A 27,290-nucleotide genomic window follows, 5' to 3' on the forward strand; every position below is an offset into this window, starting at 1 on the left:
ATAGTTATGAATAGTTAGCTCTCTCTCTCTCTCTCTCTTATTATTATTATTTTTAATTGCTTTTCATCAAAAGGGATCAAGTTAAGACATTCATTATCCTATCTAGCAGTTGTATTGACCTTTGAAAATCCTATTATGTCTACAAATAGGTGCAAGAGCAAAACTCACCATCCTATTCCCTAATATGGTACCTAAGGTAATAGACATTGGCACTGAGCATGCTAACCAATGTCCTACAACGTAGCAGGTACAAAACTACAAACTAGTAGCAAGAATGCCCACCCTTTCAAACTCAACAATTTAAATCAATCAAGTGACATATTTGTGTAACTAAATTACATTAGCTCAACAAGCCATAACCATTTAAGAATTTAATATCTACAAACCTAAGGGTACATTAAATTCGCAAGTGCTTATGACTTAAGAATGCAAATAGTATACTAGAGAACTCATCATTACCATCAACACCTCTACCTATTAAGCCTAAAATTGATTTTAGCCTTCAACTCCACCAATTAACTATATATATCTTTTTGTAGTTCATTCCTCTAGCATCATGAGCATACTTTATGGTTAATTAGATTACTAAGACCTCACTGTTTTAATCCAAAAGGCTTAAGACTTGAACAATTCAAACAAACAACCAAACCCTCCCCACCCATTCGAAAAAAAACCAAATTCAATCAAATGAGAAATAAACAATAACCATTTCCCAACCCCAAAGTCCATTTTTCGAATAAAACGATTATAATTCACATGATAGCAAACACAGTATTCAACTTTGAAAGAAACCCATCAAAGGTCCCCTAAAATCCAACATGCCCAAAAACCGAAAATCCAACATGCACAGAATCAGAAATACCTAGAGCTCATTTTTGTTTCTTTCGAAGAAACAAACATCAAACGGTCGAAACCATTTAAAAAAAAAAAAAAAAAACCAAAAAACGTAGAATCACAGAGAACTTAGAGAATCACAGAGAAGACGGAGAACTTACCTGTACGCAGTAGATGTAGAACGAATCGATGAAACCTTCAGAGAAACGGTGAATCGATGAAACCTTCAGAGATAGAATAGCGAATCGGCAACTCTGAGAACAACGAACAGCGAATCAACGGCTCAAGATAGAACAGAGACCCACAAGCCAGAGACCCACGCTGATAGGCAACTATGAGATAGAACAGGGAAGGGGAAGTAAACAAAAGAGGGAAAAAAAACCAATGAAGGAGATCAGTGATGGTAGAGAGGAAATCGGTGGTGGCTCATATTCACAAATAGGAAGAGAATAGATCAAAAGGGAAGAGGGAAAAAGAAAGAGTATGGGAGAGTGGAGATGGAGGCGGTGAATACTGAGTTGCTGAAGGAGAAGATAAAAGAGATATGAGAGAGAAACGGGAATAAAAAATTAATAAATTCATATACCACATCTTACCGTACCGTGGGAAATTTGTGATTGTACTGTAGCATATTGCAAAAAATATGACATTTAGCACATCTAATAAATGTCTTCAAATGGTGTTTGGTGTGGGATATGTGCCAAATATTTAGCATTTGGCACATATCCCACATCTACTGTGGGTGCTCTTAGCACGCCTAACACTCTTGCGAAGAGACTAGTATTCTTTAACCAAAAAAACTAACATAGGGTTTGAGTGGTTAAAATTATAGTGATCAAAGGTCAATTATTTATCTAAACAATAGGACTATATTTAAAATGCGAAACGTTCAAAAATTGTAGATTCATATGTCAAAAATAACATTTCTAAACCATAAAATTAGAAAATTAAAGACTAATAAAATTTAAAGAAGTATATTACAAAACAAATTCATGTCAAGCCCACAACAATTGTTAAGGCTATTGATAAGGTGTAGCCAACAAGGGATATTGTTAAGTTAGCAAAACTAATTCAAAGACTAAGGGATCACAATCACTTTGAAATGAAAGAGATGAGATGGAGAAAACTGAAGCAAAACTCTTGAAGATTTATATATGTTAACGTGTATTAGGGTATGTGGGCTTTAGGCTCACCTTGTTTACTTGTATAATACACTTACTTGTACTGCACACTCTGCCTCCTATATAAAGGCACTCATGTATATTCTATTACTTGAGAAATACAATACACTTATTCAGTATTTCTAACATGGTATCACAGCCACTACTCTAATTTTCTTGTGTCTTGCAGTCTTGTTTTGTCGGTATTTTCCGCTGCCTCAACTTCTGTGGTTAGTAAACCCTTTCAGTGCCCTCTCTCGACTACCCCGCTGTCGTCAGAGGTCCTCAGGGTTGAATCTCCGCCGCCAGAAGCTCCTCCTCCACTGCCAAAATCGCTGCCATCATCGGATCTATCACCTCTGACCTCCGATTAGGACATAAGACCTATCACCGCATAGCTTTTCAATCCCTCTACACAACGCCGCCAGAAACATCCTCATTTGACCCTCCACATGCCACCATGCGTAGGTCAAAGTTCCGGTCAAATTTTCCATGCGCTTTACACGCCACCAGGGTTGCTTCAATCTTGTTTCCTCCACCACCATCAGACTCGCCTTTCTCCGATTTACATTTACGGGAAAGAATTGGCTTCATCGGATAGCTCACGCGCCGCAGTATACGCTGCACCTATTGCACGCGTCATGCGCTTCATGTGCCAAACAACTCTGCCACGTCAACCCTAGCTGACGTCAGCGTCTTGTCATTTGTTGATGTCATCTCCCAATCAGCCTTCTAACTTCATCAGTTGACTCGAAAGCGTTGACCATTGACTTTCAGAGTTGACTTTGACCAGGATTGACCGTTGACTTTTTGCCATAGTTGACTTTTGCAGTTTAGGTGCCCCTTACCCAGTTTTTCGCGTAGATTTCATTTTTGCAGTCCATTTTTGCACATTTTGCTTCTAAATGAAGAATATGGACAATTATTCTTCCTTTTGCAACATTCGTTGCCAACAATCCAACAAACATTTTTGCAATTTTTACAGATGTTTTGGCCATAATATTGAGACTTGCTATCAATGCAACAAATCAGTTGTTTCCATTTTTGCTACAGTTTCTAACACTGAGAGTTGCCAACCCATGGCTCCCGTGTCTACATAGTCTTAGTCTTCTGGATCCACTTTCACCATTTCCAGAGATGAGCTTATAAACATCATCGCTAATGTCATTCTTATGGTTTGTAATGCATCTTATTCCTCTTCTCTGTCAGTTTTATCTGGTATGTCTCCTACCTCTTGGCTTATGAATTCTGCTTGTTGCAATCACATGACACCTCACTCATCCTTATTTTTAGAACTTAAACCTGCACCACACCCTCTTAATATTCGCACAGCAAATGGTTCCACAATGTCTAGTCATAATATAGTTTTCGTTTCGACCTCCAACCTCTCGGTTCCTGGGGTCTTTAATGTTCCTAACCTTTCTTACAATTTATTCTTTGTGGGACAATTAGTTGAGTTGGGTTACCACATTATCTTTGATTATTCTCGGTGTATTGTGCAGAATCCAAGGAAAGGATAGGAGCTTAGGACCAATCCTAGAGTTAGGCGTATTTTTTCCGTGGACAACCTTCGTCTTCCACTTGTTGCTCCTATTTCTGTTGCTGCAACTACTGCAGTTTCTTCTGTTCCTTCCCTTGCAGTTTGGCATGCTCAACTTGGTCACACATCTTCCTCTCGAGTACAACAATTGGCTTCTAGAGGTTTGTTAGGTTCAATGTCTACAAAAAATTTTGATTGTGTCTCATGTTAGTTAGGAAAACAACCAGCTTTGCCTTTCAATACTAATGAATCAATGTTCACTGATATCTTTGACCTAATTCATTCTGATGTTTGGGGACCTTCCTCTGTCTCTAGTATTGGTGGATCTCGATATTTTGTTGTCTTTATTGATGATTACTCCTGCTATAACTGGATTTTTCATATGAAATATCGTTCTAAATTATTGCAAGTATATTCTAATTTTGCAAAAATGGTTAAAACTCAATTTTCCAAACGTATCAAAATTTTTCAATTTGATAATGCTCTTAAGTACACTTAATATGCTTTCCAAGCTATTTTGTATTCCTATGGCACTGTTCATTAACTAACTTGTCTAGGTACCTCTTAGCAAAATGGTAGAGCTGAATGAAAATTTCGTCATATTCTTGACACTGTTTGTGCTCTCCTTCTTTCTGCCAAATTTCCTACTCCTTTTTAGGGCGAATCTGCTCTTCATGTTGTTCATGCTATTAATCGCATTCTAAGTCCTGTTATCTAATATCAAACTCCATATGAGTGCCTTTTTAGGTCACCTTCAGACTATCACCACCTTCACTCCTTCGGTTCTGCTTGTTTCGTTTTTCTTCAGCCACATGAACATAACAAACATGAGCCTCGGTCAAGGCTTTGTTGTTTTCTTAGCTATGGTGAAACTCAAAAGGGGTATCGGTGTTATGATCCTGTCTCTCATCTTCTTCCTGTCTCTCGCAATGTTGTCTTTTGGGAACATTGCTCTTTTGTTGAGCTCTCTCACTTCCGTGCCTCCCTATCTTCCTCCTTTGTCTTAGAACTTTTTCCAGATGAGGCACATATTCCTTCTGTAGCTGCTCCTGATCCTCCTGTAGTTGTTCTTGATTCTCCTGTATACTTCTCTGTCCAATCACTAGATATCCTTGATTCCTTTCCTAGTTCACCCTTTAGTGAACAGGTGGAAGATGAACAGGTTGAAGATGAGCTACCCAACCCTGAGCTTGGGTCCCTTGCTCCTGCTCTGCCTGAAGATCTTACACAAGACATTCCACCTTGTCACTAAACTCAGGTAAGATCCATTCCTACACATTTACTTGATTATCATTGTTACACTACCCTTGTTACACTGCATGAGCCTCACACCTATCGTGAGACTTCCACTGACCCTTTATGGCATATTGTAATAAAAGAGGAACTTGATGCATTATCTAAAAATTATACTTGGGATTTAGTGACTCTCCTCCCTAGGAAATTTGTTGTTGGTTGTAAGTGGATTTACAAGATTAAGACTTGCTCTAATGGGTCCATTGAGTGTTACAAAACTCATCTTGTTGCAAAAGGTTTTACACAGGAGTATGGGATTGATTATGAAAAGATCTTTGCTCCGGTTACTCATATCTCATATGTTCGTTCCCTCTTAGCTGTTGTTGCCGCCAGTAAATGGGACCTTTTTCAGATGGATGTAAAAAATGCATTCCTTAATGGGGATTTAAGTGAAGAAGTTTATATGCAACCTCCTCCTTGTCTCTCTGTTAAATCAAACAAGGTTTGTCACATTTGACGTGCACTTTATGGCCTTAAACAAGCTCCACGAGCTTGGTTTGCTAAATTCAGCTCTACCATCTCTTACTTGGGTTACATGGTTAGTCATTATGATTCTGCCTTATTTCTTTGTCACACTGATAAAGGAACTATTTTACTTCTCCTGTATGTGGATGATATGATCATAACTAGTGATGACCTCAGTGGCATTCAAGAACTCAAGGATTTTCTTAGTTAGCAGTTTGAGATGAAAGATCTTGGACATCTCAGCTACTTCTTGGGTCTTGAAATCATTCATTCTGTAGATGGAATTTATATATACTCAAGCTAAGTATGCCTCTGAACTCTTGTCTCGAGTTGGACTCACTGATAGCAAAACTATTGATACTCCAGTTGAACTTAATGTGCATCTAACTCCCATAGGGGGGTAACTATTGTCTAATCCCCCTCTTTACAGATGCTTGGTTGGCAGCCTAGTTTATCTCTCTGTCACTCATCTAGACATTTCCTATGATGTTTATCAGGTGAGTCAGTATCTGTCTGCTCCACAATTGACTCACTATGCTGCTATTCTGTGCATTCTTTGATACCTAAATGACACTTTCTTCGATGGTCTTTTCTACTTTGCTCAGTCTCCCTTTGTTCTCCGTACATTTTCTAATGTTGATTGGACAGGAGATCCCACTGATCGTAGGTCCACCACTGGTTATTGCTTTCTTCTTGGTTCTTCTCTGATTTCCTAGCAAAGTAAGAAACAAACTCATGTGGCCTGCTCCAGTACTGAAGTAGAATATCGTGCCCTTATTGATACCACATTTGAGCTCCTTTGGCTACGATGGCTTCTCAAAGAATTAGGTGTGTCCACATCCTCTGCTACTCCTCTTTATTGTGACAACTAAAGTGCCATTCATATTGCTCACAATGATGTCTTCCATGAACAGACTAAACACATCGAGATCGATTGTCATTTTATCCGTTATCATCTTGTCCATGGTGCTCTCAAGCTAATCTCAGTCTCCTCTAAAGATCAACTTGCAGATATCTTCACCAAGTCACATCCTAAGGGACGTCTCCGTACTTTGGTTGACAATCTCAAGTTGGTCACACATCTACCTTGAGTTTGAGGTGCGCTGTTAACGTGTATTAGGGTATGTGGGCTTTAGGCCCACCTTGTTTACTTGTATAGCACACTTACTTGTACTGCATACTCTACCTCCTATATAAAGGCACTCATGTATATTCTATTAAGAAATACAATACACTTATTTAGTATTTCTAACAATATATATGTTGATGTTGTCGTTGTTTAAATTTAAATTTATGTACATTGGTTATCCAAAAAATTGTAGAAATGTAGAATTATATATATAGATTACAGAAGACTTGGGGCCCATTTGGCAATGTTGTTCTAGTAACGTTGTTTGTATTTTTTGGAAATACGTATGGCTAAAAAAGTATATGAAAATATGTGTAATGTTGTTTAAACATTGAAAATTGTTGTTCAAAATACACTACCAAATAGCCCCTTAACCATTGTTTGGGTAAGGCAGCACCTTAGCTTCACTTGGCTTTGTCATATCAGTACAAAAGCTTCACTTTCTCTCCCTTAAGAATAAGTGGATCAGTCCCTATGGCGGCTCTACATGCAAGTCAAGGTGGTCATAGGACCACCCTGACTTGTAAAAAAATGTATATATACATTTGCCAAAAAAATATTATATGCTAAACTAACAAATTGTGATCACCCTAATAAAAATTTTGAACACCCTGACTTGAGAATTACAAAAATTTGGGTTCAACAAAAATAAGAATAGTGCTAAAACATTCACTATATTTTTACAATAATTTTATAACAAATCTAATGTAGTAAGCTATTACTGATTTTAATTTTGGCCAAATACTAATTTTTATTTTTATTTTTTTATCCACTAGTAACAGCTTTTTGCATAAGATTTATTGTAAAAATGTTGAGGACGTAGATTACTCCAAAATTAATTCTGCCCCCAAATATAATTCTTAATCCCTGTTTTTTTAAAACTTAAATAATGACAATAAATATAGCTCAAATAATAACAAACAAAAACAAGACAAGACCAAACAACAAGAAGTGAAAAAATTATTCAAAAAAAGCCTATCATAAAACAAAAAGATAAAATTTGTAGCTCGTCCAACCTATTCAATAAAAATAATTTCTAATTTCATTTTTCATTTTTCCCGAAACCCCACCTCACTCTCTTCTTGAATCATGCATGGAGCTCTTGCATTCTATTTCATTTTCAAAATGGATTTTCAATTTAAAAAAAAAAGTATGCACAATGCAACTTGATGTGTAAAAAAAAATTGGGAAAAATAAATGAATAATTTTAGAGAATGTTACCCACTTGGAATTGAAGATAAAAAAAAAGCTCTAGAAGTTTATGTTTAGAAGTTCCCGTAGAGATGAGACTTGAGAGAAGAGAGAAACAAATGAATTTCCTTGTAGGTTAGTTTGATATCTAAAATTTTGAATATTTTTTGGGTGGGACTTAAGATAGAAACAACTGTTTTGAAATTAGTAATTTAACATTGTTGGCCCTATTGTGACCCTATTTTTAGAACCAATTTAATATTTAAACAGGTGGATGTGAGGGCAAGCAGTGGCAGAGCCAGGCCAGGTAGGAGGGCTAAATTAACACAGGATAAATAAATAAAAAAACAAAATATATTAATTTATATTAATAAAAAAAATTAATTATCATACAAAATCTAATATAAACGTATACTATAATTTATTTTTTCATACATGGTCTATTTTTTTCAAAGTAAGAGACTTTGAATTAATAATAATATAAACTTTCTATTTTTATGAAATAAATGAAGTATAGTTTGAATTAATGAGTTATGTATGGTATAAGGGTAATTAGAGTAAACAAAAATAATGGATTAGTCATCTAAATAAATGTGTTCAATGTTTTTCGTATAAATCTAGGGGGCATTTCTTTTGTGCTTTCATTAAGTTATTGCCTTTGTATAATTAATAACATAAATACACCAAAAGAACATATTATTTAGACCATAAAAAGAATCTGAAAATTTTAGATCAAGTCAAATTGTATAATGATTCATTGCACATTATAAACTTTGTAAAATTCATTTGCAAATACAACAAGCCTAATAATAATTGAATATAATGCAAAAGATTCAATTTTTCTTTTCTTTCATTTATATCTCTCATCAACCAAACAGAAACTAATACATTCAAAGCAAATGGAGAATGCCAATAAAAAAAAAAAATAAAAAAAAATAAAAAAAATAAAAAAAACACTAAAGATTACTACCATTGTGTTCATATATCCTTACTTTGAATAAGTTAGAAGGTATAACATTTTTTTTTTTTTTTTTTTTTTTTTTTTGTGGAGAAAGAATTAGAAGCACTACAAAAAACTATTGAAGGCCCAATTTTTAGAATAGGATATGCATGTAAGAATATATTAGGGTTACTTACAAAATATTTAGTGTGATAATATATATATATATATATATTTATATATATTGTAGTAACGCAATGAAGAGGTTTCATTTTAAATGCCCATGGTTGAGAATATTGAAGGCCCAATTTTGAAGAAATTAAACGGTATAACTTTAGGTTTTAAGTTTTCCGGTTATTTGTTTTAGAAAAAAAATAATATATAAATAAAAATAATATGTGTCCGGGCTGGCATTGGATAATGACTATGGAATTATCTCATTGTCGGGGGCAGTTCTTTTGCGCGTAGCCACGTGTCTTTGGAGGTGTGACTTTGCTAGGTCCGGATTTGTTTTGGAGAGTTCAACCTGGAACTCGACATTGGGCTTCATAGACCAATGGCTTCCGGTGTATTTTTAAGCCTACAAAATAGATAAAACCCAAAGTCTTAGAATCATGATAATAGTTGAAATAAATAAATAATATGCTTAGCATGATAGTTTTGATTAAATGGTGAGTTGATACATTATTACTCTGTATATTAAGTGATGTCCAATATTAGAAAATAATTAATTAGATATCAAATGTCCAATAATGGGATGAGTCCAATAGTCCATGTCTAGTTGTGGTTCATGGTTCATGTTCAACATGATAAAGTATGTCTGGAAATGGTCCGTGTCCAAATAATGTATGTCCAATGATAGTTTATTTCCAAAAATATGTGTCCAAGGGTGGTTCATGTCCAAATAATATATGTGCAACAGAGGTAGATCGATTTATTAATATGTATGTTCATTAATGAAGTATTAGTGAATCCATGATTATTAGATGGTGAGATAATATTAAAGTAATTTGCATCCAGCGGTAAAATGATAATGAATTACCATATGCTTGATAATGTAATTTCAAAGATGGAGAAAACATTGACTTATCTTTTATGTTTCTGACCCCCGCTATGTAGTGGCACTTCATTCTTTATATGATTTGTGGCTCTGGCCGTTTAGCATTAATGAGCTAATAACATTCATATTTTTCATATTTTGTAGCTCCAGCCTTTCATGTTTTGCAGCTCTGGCCGTATCACATTAGTAGGCTTTAACATTTCAGCAACATGAGAAAATGAGTCCAGCGGCATAATAACATTAGTCAAGTGGTATAATAATGATGAATAAAATTACTTAATAATATGAATTTGAAGACAAAAATATGATGACTTATCTTCATGTTTTGCAGCTCCAGCCGTATCACATCAGTGGGCTTAACATTTCAACAGCATGATGAAGTGAATCCTTTCATGGTAACTTCATGTCTGAAAGGGAAAAATGGGTGCAATTGGAGGGAGAGAGAGCATGTCTAGCCGTGTGCATCAGTTGGTTAAGTTTGTCCCCTTAATCATGCACTTAAATGACTTTCCCCATGTAATGCTCTTTTAATTTTTCAGTAAAATATGAGTGATGTTGCCTTCCATGAGAATGACTCTTAGTATTGTAAGTTTTTGCCTTTCATAGGAAGGGCTTTTGATAAAATAAATATATGTCTTCCAAAAGAAAGGGCTTTTAGTAATAAGTTCTTGGAAGAGTGTTTGATATGTTTTAAGATGTGTGGGGATGATAAGAAATATATATATATTTTGTGAGATATGATGTTTGTAATATGTATATGAATTATATGTAGATACTTTGTTGGACATGGATCTTGTATATGTACACTTTGTGAGACATGGAATTTAAAGATACATAGGGAGTATATATGGGTATTTTGTAAGGAATGTGTTTGTAAAATATATGGAAGTGTGAGATAGATGATATGAAGGTTAAGTATAGTAAATAGATGAGATTATAGCTGCTGCTGGAGTGGTTTTTGTGTTATGTCATGGGTTATGTTGCTTTCTAAGAAAGGAGATTTTGTATGAGAAATAAAGAATGAAATGAAGATGTGTTTTTGGGCAGCAAAATGATGAAGTTTTAGAGTATTAAAGTGTGGGAGAGATGGATCGTGTGCAATGGTGTGGTGTAAGAGGTGTGATGTAATGGTGCTATCTAGGAAGAGATATTTTTGTAAGGGAGATGAAGAAGTATAGAAGATTTTAGAGACATATGCAGCAAAATGAAGTTTCAAAATCTTGTGGATCAAAGAGAGAGAGGCCCCCTGGGGCGTGGCTTGGTCCTCTCTATATAGAACCAAGCTATGTAACTAGATCAAAACTTAGTTGAAGGGAAAAAAAGCAAATGAGGAAAAGTCCTTGACAAAGCAAGTGGTTTCATTAGAGGGATTTTGTTTTTAAGCCAAAAGAAGAAAGCTAGGGACCTTAAGGCTGATGGAGATGTTGTCACAGTTGTCAATCATAGCTGTCACAACTAGCGGATGACATCTTTTGCTTGGAGGACAATACTTGACATTAAATTCATGATTTGGCTAAAGATGGTAAGATAATCTTTATGGGATCCTTTTGTTTCTAGTACCACATTTATTGGGATTGGACATTAATGGGCAAATGACATCATTTTTAGGACATGTGTCAACCTGCTAGAGCTTCTGTAGTTTCTGCTAGGACTGTCACAACCTCTGCAGAAGTTGTTTGCAACTTCCGCTGGAGCTGTTTTAGCTCCTGCAGAAGCTGTTCCAGCTTCCACTGGAGTTGTTACAGCTTGTGCAGAAGTTGTTCCAGCTTCCACTGGAGCCATTTTTAGTGTTTTCGGCTAAGTTTTCTCATTTGGAAAATTATATGCATAGTCCATATATAATTTTGGTAAGTAATAGACTAGTTGATTGATATTTGATAAAGTTTTAGAGATGTAATTATGGTTTTTTTGTATTTCAACCAAATCTTGGAGAGTAAGGAGAGTATTTTAATGCTAGATATGAGATATTAATATATATTTAGCCATGTGCTTGGAATTGATTTATATGAATATAATAATATAACTAATATGGAATGATATAATTATATTTTAAAACTTATATTATATGATGGACATTAATTTTTATGTAAAGAGCATGTGGGGTATTATCATAAGTGTTATGTGATATGAGAGGCTTACTAAATGTTGCCTATTACACACTGACCTGTAGGTGTTCAAGGAATTGGGGAAGACATGCCAAGCAACATGCTTTCCTTTATCAACTTTGAACCACTGGAGCTTTACTGAACATACGTCTTGGCCCTCCAAACCACGACTCCCAAAATTCTCCCGATGAGACTTATAAGCTTGGATCATAAGCCAAAAAATGAGATGATGTGCTATGAGCTTGAATCATGGGCTTTGTTGCCTTTTTGTGTAAATATGGGCTCTTTTGGGCTTTAGAAGAGATTTTCCCAAAATCCATGATAGTGTTGACGTAGTGTGGGTCACCAATGAAATGAATCCATATGGTGTGAAAAATTTGTTCTCAACAATCATTAAGGCTAAAATGCAAACTACACCCGTAAATTTTGGAAATATTTAGATTTTACACCTTAACATTTCAGAATTTGAATTTTACTTCATAAAATTTTATTCTGTTTGCATCAACAACCTATTCGTCTATATTTTCCGTTAAGTACTACATAAACTTGCCACGTTTGTTTAGTTTGTCTAATAAAATGATGCTGAATCATTGTTTTAGCCTAAAAGAATTTAAATAATTAAAAATGACATGGCATAATAAAAATGACGTGACATATTTTTATTGGATGAACTAAACAAATGTGACAAACTTGTGGCACTTAACAAAAAATATGAATGTTATTTATTTTTTTTAAAAGCCATTTTTAAAAAATGGGTCATGTCATTGGTTAGATGGGTTGAGTTGGGTCAGGTCAACCTGTAAAAAAAATGGTCGGATCATAGGTCAATCTGTTTGAGGTCCAGGTTAAAAAATTGTAAATGGTAGAGTACACAGCAGAATACAAAAAATGGAACAGAAGATTTCGAGTTTGATCTGCATTCCACAGCCACCAATAAAATCGTAACTGAATTCTTCAAATACCATGTATTTTAATTTGTACCCTCCTCATGGTGACATATGCATTCTCATGCATCAACCACAACATCATGTCACACTTTTGTCATCATTCTCAAACTTCTACTCTTTGATCTCATTTGCCCATAACTGAGTCAGTTGTTGCCAACAGACTAAATGATTATATGCACAACCGGCTCTGGGTTTTGAACTCATTATCATCCTGCATTCAATTCTAAAGAGGAGTTACTATATGAGTCAATTCTCATTACTAATTTATTGGTAAAGCTTGCACACAGATTTATAAGAGATCTTGCTCAATCTACAGTTTCAACTGAAAAGCAAAAGGTTACAATTCTTGTGTTATTACGCGTTAAGTCCTTTGGACTAATTCCTTACGAGAGATATAATTTTTTTAGTACTATAAAAAAAAAAAAATATCATTGTTTTAGATGTTTAAATTCAAAGATTTGAAAAAAAAAAAAATTCAAAGATTTGAAAAAATATATTAACTTTTTTAGTGAAAAATGGAATTGATAGAAATTTAAATTGAAATATTAGGGGTTATATTATTGATTAAATAAAAGTACACAACTATAAGAATTACTTTATATTTTAAAACCATTTCTTTAATCAAATTGAAAGTTCAAAAACGTGTATAAACACCTTTGAACGTTTAGACCCCCAAATTACAACTTAACCAATTCAAGCAATATGTCAAACAACTAGTGTGCGGAAACTTAACATAAGCTATAATATGGAATTGGTAAAAACTATCTAAGCCGAAACAAAACACAATCCATAGCAAATAATAAAAAGGCAAAGATAGAGAGGAAGGAAGATGCAAACACAAAGACAACATGCGATGTGTTATCGAAGAGGAAACCGAAGCCCTTGGCGTAAAACCTCTCCGCCGCCCTCCAAGCGGTAAACAATCCACTAGAAAATACAGTTGGGATACATGGACAGCAATAGACCCTCCAAGCCTAATCTATCAAGTGCACCTAAGCCCTCTAAGCTTCTTGCTCCAATGAGGTTGCGCCGAACCTTTTTCTTTTCTAACTTCCCGGATTCCGCTACTAGACCGTAGCATCAACTAATGAAGATTGGTTCCTTCCTAACTGCTTCCCAGACATCCAAACAGCTCTCTCACAGTAATGATAATGGTGAGAATTAGGTTTGGTATAATGCCTCTCAAGGATTTGACAATGGAGAGGAAAAGAGTTGAGGAATTTGAAGAAACTCTAATGTATAGATTGTGGGTGAATCAATATTGTTTTTTTTTAGGGTTTCTCTCTCAAAATTCTCTCTGGAAGCTCTCTTACAATCGTTGGTAAAAGGGGTATTTATACTGGAGTGGGAGAGGAATGTGAAACGTCTGGTTTTACAAAACAGGGGTGGCTCACGGCTTGACCTCGCGGCTTGACTAAGTCGCGAGATCCAGTCGCGAGATAACCGTATGGCCAGTTGTCCTGTTTTGTCCTGTAGTGCTCCAGCTTGCATGACTGTTCACCTTCCAGCATGCTTGGCACGTGTGCTGCGTCTGGCGGCTTGAAGCCGCGAGTCACCCGCGAGGCCCAGCCGCGAGTCTCTGTTTTCTTGCACACTCTTGAGCAATCTTCACTCTATCTCACTCACTACCCTTACATCAAACCCACCTAAATACATGGTTACTAAATGCTGAATTACAAGCAAATTTGGTATGGAATAAAGCCAATTAGATGGTTGAATAAATTCAACCTTACACAAATTACAATTGAGCTTTATCTTTATGTCATCTTAGTATAATTTTATAAATTTTTTATATAAAAAGCTATTTTATGATATTAATTAAATTAGTTAATATCAGCTTTGAGTAGTAATCTCAAGCAAATTCACAGAAAAAATCATACTATTTTTTGTTTCTTCTATATTATTAAATTCATAATATTAGTTGTACACATATAATATGAAAAATACCAAAAGCCTTATTGCTCAACTAGTATTTTCTTGTTATATTTCTAAATAGAAAACATGCAATTTTTCAACGTAATTTGAGTTTTGAATGTAATATACAAACAAAATTCTTTTATTTTCAAAAAATGCATACATTACATGTACATATATACTTTTGTCATTCTATCACCATTCTTTCTATTATATTATTCCAACTTGTTCATTGGCCTATTTTATTTCCTCTTATATACGTATTTATCCTTGGCTTCCAATGCAGAATACAAAGGCTCTTGGTTCATTCCTCCTATCTTGCTTCATCTTCTCCTACCTTTTCTCTTTCCCTATCTCATTTGCTTTTCCATTGTAGTTTTCTTTGTCAATGGAAAGGGGGCTTAAGATATTGTATGTGACATGTATTCTATTGTTAACATACGTGCAATCTCCAGTTCATGGAGAGCAGCAAGTACCTTGCTACTTTATCTTTGGAGACTCACTAGTTGATAATGTTAGGTTCTAAGACTTTAGGTTTAAATGTATTAGAAATTCATTATGTAATGTTGATAAACCATGATTAAAATGTTTAGTCTTGTTTTAGACTCGCTCAAAGTATTTGTATGTAAAGTTGGAATCGAGTAATTGCAGAAAATTACTATTAACTTTCTATAAGGATCGATCAATCGAAAATTAGACTTGATCGATCGAAGCTCATGCAAATTTTTTTTTTTTTTTTTTTGTAGATTTTCCAACTCAGCCTAAGCCCGTTTGATGTGTAGGGTTTTATGTTTTTCCTTAAGTATAAAAGGAAAAACCCTAACCACGTTTTATAGTTGTTATTTATGCCGTGTGTATGAATCTCTTGTAAGATCTAGAAGTGTTTGCTTTCATACACACTTAGGGTTTCCAATTTCAAGATTGATGTCGAGAGCTTGGTGATCGTTTCAATTGCTGCATAAAGAGTTTAAAGAGAACACAAGTGGGAGTACTTGTGGTTGCTGTGAATCCAAGAAAGAAGTAGTCCATGGACTCGGAGCTGTCACATGGTCGTGGTAGTAAGTTTCTTACTTGAGGTAACAATAGGATGTTAGTGGTCTAAGTTGTTATTGTGTAAACTTCAATTCTTTCATAGTGGATCTGTTTTACCGTGAGGATAGTTAGGTTAAATCTTCCCTGGGTTTTTTACCAGTTTGGTTTTCTTGGGTTATCATATAGTTGTGTTATTTATTTTTCACATTGTTTCAATGATATGATTTATCTGTGTTAACCTAGATTTGCATAATTTACCTAAGTTAATTACTTGGCTAAATAACTAGGTTAATCTGTTTAAGGGGTCTAAAAACGTACAGATAATGGAAACAATAATGGCCTTGCAACAAGGGCTAAAGCTAATTTCTCACCATATGGAATTGATTTTCCCTATGGGCCAACAGGAAGATTTTGCAATGGCCGAACCATGGCTGATATCATAGGTCTCTTTCTTTAATGATTAATTTTATTATTTCTGAGTGCTATATTGAAGTTTTTTTTATTCTTTATTCTTCTTTAATTACTTGATAGCTAACTTTAAAGTTTTCTAACATGTGAATGGGAGATTTTAACTCTTGAGTTAGTAAACACTACACAAAACGAAGGACATATTTAGTACATGAATATGATGCTTACATGAGAAAAGAGTTGGTATTTTAAGAAATACAAAAATTGGAATGGAATAAAAAATAAGATATAACTAATGACCAATCATGTTGTTGTTACTAGGGGTATTCGCAGTGCGGTATGGTGCGGTTTTGGGCCATTTTTAGCACCGCACTTTGCGGTACAGTTTAGATAAAACCATAACTGCACCACACCTTATTTTTGCTGTTACATGTGCAATGCGGTGCGGTGTAGTGCGTTTTAGAGTTTAGCCAAGACCATAACCGCACCGCACCTCATTTTTGTGGTCACATGTGCGATACTATGTATAAGATGCAGTTTGAAGTTGGTATATTTTTCAAATTTTGGATTTTTCCTACTCAACCCAAAACTAATTTTTCCCCTTTTTTTGGGCCAAATTTTAAATTATTGAGCTAGTTTTTCTTTATTTTTGGTTGGCTTTTCTAGTCAACACTTGCTAGGGTTATTAAACATTTTTTTTTTTTTTGGAAAACTAGGGTTATTAAACTATTAATAATATATTTAATATTAAAAATAAATAAATATATTAATATATAGAGAGGGTGCGGTGCGGTTTGTGCGGTTTTCTTATTATAAAACTGCAAATAGCACTGTACCATGCGGTGTGGTGCAGTGCGGTGCGGTTATACTATTTTGCAGGTGATTTTGGTGCAGTTTTTGCGGTTTGTGCAGTTTATGCGGTTTGGTGAACACCCTTACTTGTTACCCTAATTAATGATGAACCTATTACTACTCTTAAGTGTATGTTGTTGTTGTTATTGTTATTATTATTATTTAATTGATAGATAGACGAGATTTGATCAAAATCTTCTTCGATAATAAACTTTTTTCCGATTAAGTTAACTGGAGTCCATAACTATATATTGTTATAAGAATCTTATAATTTGTTCAAATATGATGAGGAGCGCTGCCACTTTTAGACACACAAAAAGTTTCAACGAGTTTTAGGAAGTTTGAGTGTGCATGAACCCATGAAAATCAATCCGACCGTTTGACTCGACTATCTGCTTCATGGTCGATTTTTTAGGCCTAAAAAGCAGGAGTTATTTTACACAAAATTGCCAGCTGATTAACTGTGCCCTTTCTTCTTACAGCTGAACTTCTTGGATTTGAAAATTATATTCCGTCCTTTGCAACTGCAAGTGGCCAAGACATACTCAAAGGAGTTAATTATGCATCCGCTGCAGCTGGAATTCGCAGTGAATCTGGACAACAAATGGTAACATACCTATACCCACTTGCCTCTCAAAGTTGCTTGCTATATATATATATATATATATATATATATAGAGAGAGAGAGAGAGAGAGAGAGAGAGAGAGAGAGAGAGAGAGAGAGCTAGCTAGCTCTTAATTATAATGGGTACAATCTTTAACCTATAAACTCAATATTTACTACTTTACTTTATTCCATATACTAAATATTTGTGCATAATTTTAAGACAATAAAACATGAAATTAAATCATTTGATAGATGAGATTATTATTAATCTCTGATCATCTTATAAATAAGAATATTATATATGTTGGAATTTTTGGAGGCATGACTACTTAGTACTTAATTTTATTGAGCTTGTAGAGTCCTATACTAATCTAACAAATAAATATCTTCAGTTACATTTTTAATGTTTTGCTCTATACTCCAACTGGAATATGACACATGTTTTTATCTTTTTTAATAAGGGGAAAAAAAGAAGAACATATAGCATACTATCATTGATAAAGTATAGAGTGGAACACTCATGAGATAGATGATTTTTATTCCTGACCAAATGTCAACTATGACAACCTTTAAATAAAACAAGGGATGAGGATGTAATAAAAAAAAAAACAAATGCTTTGTGTATCATAATACATATTTGTTATGTCTCACACACAGTGCTCGGATTAGCATGGATGCACAGTTAGGAAATCACCTTACTACAGTCTCACGTATTGCTGCTATATTCAGAGACAACAACGCAACCGCGAATTGCCTAAGCAATTAAGTGCATATACTCAGTCGGAATGGGCAACAATGATTACACTAACAACTACTTCATGCCACAGTTTTACCCAACAAGTCACCTCTACACCCCAGATCAATATGCTACAGTTCTTGTTAATCAATATTCTCAACAATTAAGGGTTAGGTGCTTTCCTTGACTGATTTTGTATGATTTATATTATCAAATACAAGTTTTTTATCCCACTTTTATAGTGGTTTCACGCTTTACTAATCGCAGCCTATCACACTTTTATATATATATAGTTAGTTAGTTAGTTAATTAATTAGTTAGTTAGTTAGTTTAGAATGGAAAACACATGAACTATTGTAGTTGCTAAAGTATAAAGTAGAATACTGAAATTGGGACAAATGAGTTTTATTCAAGAGTTACTAGTATTTTTTACATTGGTTGACATGACAAATTGATTGGAATAACATCATTTTCACATGCATTGATATCACTTTTGTTAGAATCAATCATGATATTTTATCTCAGCATTTGTGAACAATATTTTGAAAATTGTTATGTCTATATATTATCATTTGATTTCGAGGATTCTAGCCTATTTATTTTAAGGTGAAAAACTGTTGGGGTTTCGTATAATTTGCCTCTTTCTTGAAGCCAGGCTTTGTACAGACTTGGAGCAAGGAAGATAGCACTTTTTGGGTTGGGTCAATTAGGCTGTACTCCATTTGAAATGGCTAGGTATGGCACAAATGGCTCATCGTGTGTAGATATCATCAACAATGCAGTCCAAATCTTTAACAACAGGCTTAAATCACTCGTTGATGACCTCAACAACAGCCTAAGTGGTGCAACATTTATTTATGTGAACACTTACAGTTTGGCTGCAGGAGATGCTTCATCTGCTGGTATATAGATTAAAACTTTCATTTTATTATGTAATTTAAGGGGTGTAACAAATTAAACTTTATACAATTAAAAAGTAACAAATTTAATCTTGATGTTTTGAAACCTGACAAATCCTATAATATTAAAAGTTAATAAATTAAATCTTGTGGTTATTTTAAAAAGTAACAAATTAAACCTTACTCCATTTAAATGAAACTGCATTGCGTTTTGGAATCTAAAGTCGGCTAGGGACTTAATATATTTGTAGGGACACGATTTTCGTTAACCCAGTCCTGGACGATCAGGCCCTGGTTTAAGAAGTCCCACACAATGAAGTTTGTAGAGTATGGGCTGAAGAACTCGGTTCCAGTTGGCTCAGACGGTTCGTTGCATGTACTTAGTGGATGTAGAAACGTAAATCAAAAAAATGGATATGAAAGTGGGAGTTTTATTCATGGACATGCTTTCATACAATGCCTTCTTGCATTTCTCTCGTCTCCCTTTGCTTTTTTTTTTTTTTTTTTTTTTTTTTTTTTTCGGCCCCCCTTTCTGGGGGACTCTTACATATGATATAGGTCCTCTTTTATCATCTGGACCCTACACTTGTTGATCATGCAAACCCTCACTTGAGCACCTGTCCCATCAGACACCCTTACCAGTTCTTTGTGAGTTGCGGTGACCAAGGTAACACTATTCAGGGGTCTTCTCTTCATTAATGCGGCTAAGAGAGTAGTTGTGGTGCATTTAATGTGGTGGTGACAGCCTTTGCTAGGATATTTTGAGCCTTCTTTCTTTTTACGTGTTTGAAGTGAGGGCTACAGTAACTGGGATGCATCATTGATCTGGACTTTGGAATGTCTAAGGAGGAATTACTCCTCAGACATGTTTTCTTCGCCCCAGTTGGCTTGGGCAGGGATTATGGGCCACGACGTCTCCTCGGACGGGCCTAAGGCCCAGCCAACTTGTTATTCTGGGCCGGTCCCCACAATATTATATTTTGAAATTTCAACATTTAATTTGTTACTTTTGTAACTATAGAATTTAATTTGTAATTCTTTTAAAATTCAAGTTTAATTTGTTACTCTCTTAAATTATAGGGGTATATATTGCAATTTTTTTCTTTTTCTTTTCATATAAATAAGTGGGATAGTAAGAGTAATATCATCTTGAAAGGTGGCCGATTGGATACGATAGCAAGAGTAACCATTCAATGTTTCGAAGTGTAAGATTTTATCATCTCACATAATGGTGAGTTCTGTTAATTAAATCTGCAATAGAACTCATAAATATATACCATGCATCATGCATGTGAAAGGAAACAACATTGCTAGCATGCAGAGAATTCTACATTTTTTCCAGATTGTAATGGGTGTTGAGAAGTGCATTGACTTGGTAAGCCAAGATATTTAAGACAATAGTTGCATTATGGTAGGAAATCTTGTATATATATATCTTTTAAGAAGAAAAGGTTAATGTGTTAGTGATCTTGTTGTCAATTTCAGGTCTTACAATCGCAAACAAGCCATGCTGTGAAGTAGAGACGGGGATGGTAACATGTGTTCCTTTAAGCACTACATGTAGTAACAGGACTCAGTATGTGTTTTGGGATATGTTGCATCCTACAGAGGTGGCGAATTTGATTTTTGCAGGAAAAGCATACAACGCTCAATCACAATCTGACACTTACCCAATTGATATTCATCACCTAGCTCAACTCTAAGGAAGGATATGATAGTTGGAACAGTAGATCGATAGAATTTTTCATAGTTATCAATAAGTCTACAGACACAACTTTTTTCATAAATGTTGAGGTGGCAAGCTATTGATGATAGATAATAAAATGATGTAGATAATATGTGAAAATAGGAGATTGTGTATATAGCATCAATAATTATTCCTTCAAGTTGTGTTTTCTTTCATTGAAACACTATGCTTCTGTACTTGGTGGACATTTTTATGTGATGTAGATCATGCTTAACAGAAGAATAAAAGAAGTGAAAAAGCCTCCATTGTATCTACTTTTTTTATTTAGTAATTGTTACATCAAATGGATCGGAGGAGTGAGGATACAAATTATATTTCTTCTCATATGGAAGACTAAAGGCACTTTTGATAAACTATATGGAGGTTATGTTAAGAATAATCATCTTTATTATTGAGAATAAAAAATGTTGTAATAGAAGAATAAGTATTGCTATTCATAAATTCAATTGTTACATATGAAAATTTCATAAAAGATGACGCATATGTAACGTTTGTATTTTTTTTGAAAATATATTAATTTAAAATGTTGTTGTATGTATTAAGGAAAAACTATTACAAACATTCGAACATCATATAAAGTATGCAAAGAATAAAAAGTTTCTATCAAGTACATAACTAGAGATTCATTGTATTTCCGTTTCAATCTCAATATGCTTTCCTATCAAAGTGGAGGACATTTGGTGTTTTTGAATCAAGACTGTACTAGTTAGGTTCTAAAAGTTTAGAACAATTGGCGAACCGTGAACAAAAACTTGTCTAGATATATATCTTAGAGTCTATAGATATTATTAGACAATGCTTAAGGTAATACAAGTCAAGATCCAAAAACAAGCAAGCTACAGAAAAGAGAATTTGAAATTTGCTTGGTTCGATAGATCGAAAAATAGGCTCAACTGATCGAAAATCTCAGACACGCATTTTCTGCAGAATTTTTATTTAAGCTTAACTGCTCATTAAGCCCAAAAGGATTAGAGTTTCAGATCTACTTCTCATAGTATATAAAGGAAAGCCTAAGCACGTTTTTATAAGGTTTTTCAGAGAAAGAAGAGTGTGCCTCTTTTGTATCTAGGGTTTTGTACCCAAATAACTCTCTCATATCTTCTATCCATATTATTCCTTGAAATTAATCTTAAGATTCGGTGTTGTAGAAGTTGCTGCCTTCTTTAATCATCAAAGATGCTGATGATCTAAACTTTCAAGGGTGGTCTTGGAGTCACAAATAGGTGAGTTTGTGTTTTTTGTCACAAGTGTGAGTGCTTGTGTTGCAAAGACCTAAAAGATGAGGAGTTTATGGATTCAGTGCTTGCATGACATGGTTGTGTCAGTAAGTTCTACATGTGGTAGCAATAGGATGTTAGTGGTCTAAACCTTATCGTAAACTTCGATTCTCTATAGTGGATTTTCTTTTTACCTAGAGGATAACTAGGTTAAATCATCCACAGGTTTTTTACCAGTTTGGTTTTCCTAGGTAATCATATGATTGTGTTATTTATTTTCCGTTGCTTTACATTATATAACTTTATTGTTTTAACCTAAATCTAAATAATAAATCTAAATATTCACTTGGTTAATTAAATAGGTTAAACAATTTAGTTTATAGATATCTAAAACCTAACAGTATTGACATAATTCCCTAATCGCAGAATATTTCAAGAAAATCAAATCAAATGATTATTTTGTTGTAATAGAATATAAGTTCAAAATTGTACTCACTCATTTATAATACAAATTTATATTTGTGAAACATTTTTAATTATTTGATTTCTAAAATTTAAAATTTGTGTTTACAGTGACAAGTTTTAAACTTAACATATTATAATGAGAATTAAGTTCTAGTATTCTTGACCAAGGTTATCGATTACGTACCGTACTGGCCGGTACGGCCGGAATATACCGTATCGGCCAGCAATCTGATATGCTCGACCCTCTTGTTTTGTACCGGAAAAAATACTGGCCGTACCGGCCAATTTCAGGCAATATCAGCCGGTACCGGGAGTACCGGCCGGTACAAAAAAAAGTTTTTTTTTTTTTTTTTTTTTTTTTTTTTTTTTTTTAAGTTTTGTAATTTTTAAATTTTTGTTAGGATAGAATGGTAACTTATTTGCATTAACTTATTAGTATTATTTGTTTTCTTAGTATGCAATGGTAACTTTTAAGTTTTCTATTTTATTTTTTTATTTTTTTTCCCTTTTAATTGATACTAAAGTCTAAAACCATGAATAATTAGTTCTGAATTGAGGAAATGTTTTATGGTAAACTTTTATATTCATTATAATATATATACACATACACATACACATACATACATACATACATACATATATATATATATATATATTTACAAATATAAAAAATAGCGGTAAACCCGAAACGGTACACCGGTATTGACCGGTATCCAAAATATATCGTACCGGTGGCCAAACAGGTACGGCCTCCGGTACGGTATTGACATCTTTGTTCTTGACCTTGTTGGAAGATGACAATGCCACCTTTCCGTTAGATGTATCAAGGTTGTTATTTCCCAAGCTAATATTTTAACTTGTATCACCACCCATGTTGAGTAATAAAATATTAAAATTCATAGTGAGTTTTTTATTTATTTATTTATTTTTATATATATTCAAAATTCATAGTGAGTTTGTTAGCCTTATCCTAGCTATCTATATAAAGAAGGGTTTGAACCTACTCGTGATCACAAGTCCAATTTCCAAAAAACTGCTCTCTTAAAGTTAAGGCCAACTTAAAACTCTCCAGGAAATTATTGTGTACTCCCGGAGTATCATAAATGCGTACTTTCTCCTCTCATATGAATAGTGGGTCCCACTAATTAAATTCATGGTGGGACCCACCATTCATGTGAGAGGAGAGAGTACACATTTATGGTACTCCGGGAGTACCTAATAATTTTCCAAACTCTCCAAGGTAAGCCCGCGATGCTCTCTCCCTCTCATAAATTCGTCATATTCATGATTGGGAAAAGCTCGTGTCAAGAGACCAGTTCCACTAAACATATATTTAGTGGAACTAGCCATTGAATACAAGTTCAATCCTTAATGATCTTGGTTGTATATACACACACACAAAAAAGTGGTCATTATCATCAAATAACAAAACTTATTGATATTAAAGCTTAGTGTTGGTTATGACCATATATATGATTTATTACTAGCACTAACTACAATAGTTACATTTTCAACAGTGAAGAGAAGAGAGAAGTGGTATCAACATCATCAAATCTTGATCAGAGCAGTGCACTTTGATTGAAGAAAACTTAGAGTTAAAAGAAAATGCGGCAGCTCAAGATAGCTGACACTGAGTCTGGTAGTCCAGAAGAACGAGCTGAGGTTGAAGAGGCTCATCAAAATTTCTATAAGAACCGCTACCAGATCAAGCCCAGTAGCGACCTACTTTGGCAAATGCAGGTACCTTTCAATCTCTACAGTCTACCTTTCCTATCAATATATATATAAAAGCAGAGACCTCATGCGAGAGTGCATGAGGTCTTGCCATGTGGCACTCTAATATTGCATTTAGCATTTTTAACCTATTTTCATTAAATTGTTTTTACTGTTACCTCAGGAGTCACATTAACCTATTTTTACTTTTATATAAAAGATGGCCAGTGTTAATACATGGGCCATTGTCAGCCTCAATTAAATGGAAAATGAGGAAGCTATAAAAACAGAGGCTTTTAGCATTTATTGAAATCCCATCGTATTGTGCAACTTAGCTGTCATTTCTCCTTTTACAAGATTTAGTAGTTTCATATTGCCAACCTCTTGGTATTCTTCATAAAATGGTTGTTCCTATGTTCCAATTTTCTTTGTCATTAATTTATCCAACTTTAGTTACTACCTCTCTCTCTCGCCTCTTATCTTCCTCAAAGTTAAACCCCCTCAAATGAGATTGGCATAAAAAAGGGCAGATAATCACTACTCAAGAAGATAGAGAATAAATTCTCAAAAAAAGAAGAAGATAGAGAACAAGAACTTAACGGTTAAAAAAGAATGTCACAGATACAAAAGAAGCAATCTTCAATGGAAGATCAACTTTATAGGTCACATGTTTTATTAAATTTATCTTAGACAGGTGATTTGTAATCCTTTGATTCTTTTTTTTTTTCTCATTCAAATTTAATCTCACTCTGTCTCTTTTTATCTCTCTCCTTCCCAGATCTTATTTTTATTTATTCCCTCTCTTACCCTTCTTTCTATCTATTTTTAAAAAAAGATTAATGAAAACCCTGAGCCTTTGCCAAGTCCGTTGGTTTAAGCCCCCACTTGGGTCACAGAGCCACATAACTGAGCTCAACTAAATAGTAATACATATTACTTGATAATGGTCATTGTGGTAGAGCACAGTTGGGTGGCTTTGATTTTATCTCCTAATTCATAATAAGTTGAAAATTTGCAGTGTTTTATATATGTTCTTTTGGAATTATGATTATATGTTATTGACTTATTGTTGCATGCCATATGTTGATTGAAAATTTCTTTTTGATGTGATGTGAAATATTCATATTTTATATGAGCTATGTTCTTCCCATTTTGTGATCACTGTTTAAGGTTGATTTCCTTGAAAATTATTTTTTGGTTGGAACAAAGATTATGGTGGTTCAATTCAACTTATCTCAAAGTCTTTTGACTAAATGGGTAAAAGGGATTTGGCTAATTGGTGAAAGGCATTTTTCCACATTAAATTAGCCAAACAACTCAAATCTTTGGTATGCCTTTATTACTTTAAACGTTTAAGATAGATTCAACTCAAAATTAATGCAGAATTGTAAGAGTTAAATTCAATGGATTAGTTAATTTGATATTTTGTCTCTACACATTTTTCCAATCAATACATTCTCTTCATCAAACTTTTTGTCATTAAACTTATAGGAAAATTTTAGAAGGGAAGGAAGAAGACGTGGTGGAGGAACTTTTTGAGATAGCATGGATGCTCTGGAGTAAAAGAAATTAATGACTTTTTGAATGGTAATAAAAACTGCCCGGTGTTATGGCCAAAGAGGCCATATGTTTTGCTGCAAGACTACAAGACCTGTAACAATCTAATTGCACATAAGAATCCACCAATCAATAAAAAACAACCTCCTCAAGAGATGTCATTGATGATAAATTTTGATGGAGCAATTTTTATAAAACAAAGCACATTGGGAGCAGGAGTTTTTATTCGAGATGATAATCAGTATTTCATTGCAGCATTGAGTTGCAAAGGGAGAGCAATTATGGATTAGGAGGAGGCAGAACTAGCAGCGGTTGGCTAGGCCACTAGGTTATTAATTTTGCAATTGGGATAGGTGCAAGAGATATCATCTTAGAGGGAGATTTAGCAAATGTTATTGACAAGCTATGATTTGAGGAGGAAGATAATTCATGCTGGGAGCTGTGGTGGAGGAAGCAATACTAAGAATGAATTTGTTCAAGCCATGGAAGGAAAGCTATTCTAGGTGAAAGGCGAATGAACATGCATATGTATTGGTATGGCTTGCTTATTGATTGGCTAAACATTGATGTAATGAATATGAATAGTATTTAATACAAGTTATATTTGATTAGTTTAAGGAAAAAAAGAAAAGAAAAAAAGAAGAAGAGACCAATACCCCAACATACTCTCTCCCTCTCTAAAATGCTTCCAAAGAAGAAAATTTTCAGTTGCTCCATATACTCAATGGTGGTTTTGATATATGATTCTATTTGTTCCACTTTGTATGTCATTTGTTTTGACCCTTTCTTTTTTTCAATATTATTATTGCTACATTTTCATTGATTTCTTTTTTTTATCCTCCATGGGCAAATGCACTTCCATTGTGGACCCTTATGATCACTATTACATTTGTAGAAGTTTTTATGTCGATATCAATTTCCTGTCATTAGATTTGATCCATATATTGCACCATAAGCATGTAATAATTCTAACAAATTTATTGCAAAAATAGGTAGGAGGACGATTACTAATCTACTTTCAACACCTTGGTTCATTTACACTTCTAATACCTATTGCATTGAGTGTTTTTATTCTGTCATGAAGTGTAATATAATAGTTGAATAAATTTATTTTGAAAAATTACTGATTTTCTCAAAATTTGTTGTAACTTCAGTTATATTTTTTTTCCCTAGAGGATATTAAAAATAAGCAGATATGGGTTCCTCCATTTCAGATTAGCTTTTTACTTATCTAAAATTCTCAACCATGTGTAAGGCAATAATCCATGAAGCAGGAGCCTATGTTGCAAAAAAAATTTGTGCCATGTATCTTTCTATTTTGAAAGAACAATATTCTTTTTATTTAGCCTTCACAATTGCCATTTTAGTTTGAGTAAACTTAACAATTTAAAATATGATCATTAAGTTCATAATCTTTTGTATATTAATCTTAACAAATTATATTTACTCTATTTTTAATAACATGTAATGTAATTGAAA

At 34.0% G+C, this 27,290-nt stretch overlaps 1 pseudogene; it reads left to right on the forward strand.

Moving 5' to 3' along the window:
- Positions 1-14,966: 14,966 nt before the first annotated feature.
- Positions 14,967-20,815, forward strand: LOC115991328 (annotated as a pseudogene).
- The last annotated feature ends 6,475 nt before the right edge of the window (positions 20,816-27,290 follow it).

The sequence above is a fragment of the Quercus lobata genome, chromosome 5 (assembly GCF_001633185.2).
Source record: "Quercus lobata isolate SW786 chromosome 5, ValleyOak3.0 Primary Assembly, whole genome shotgun sequence".
NCBI classification, from domain to species: Eukaryota; Viridiplantae; Streptophyta; class Magnoliopsida; order Fagales; family Fagaceae; genus Quercus; species Quercus lobata.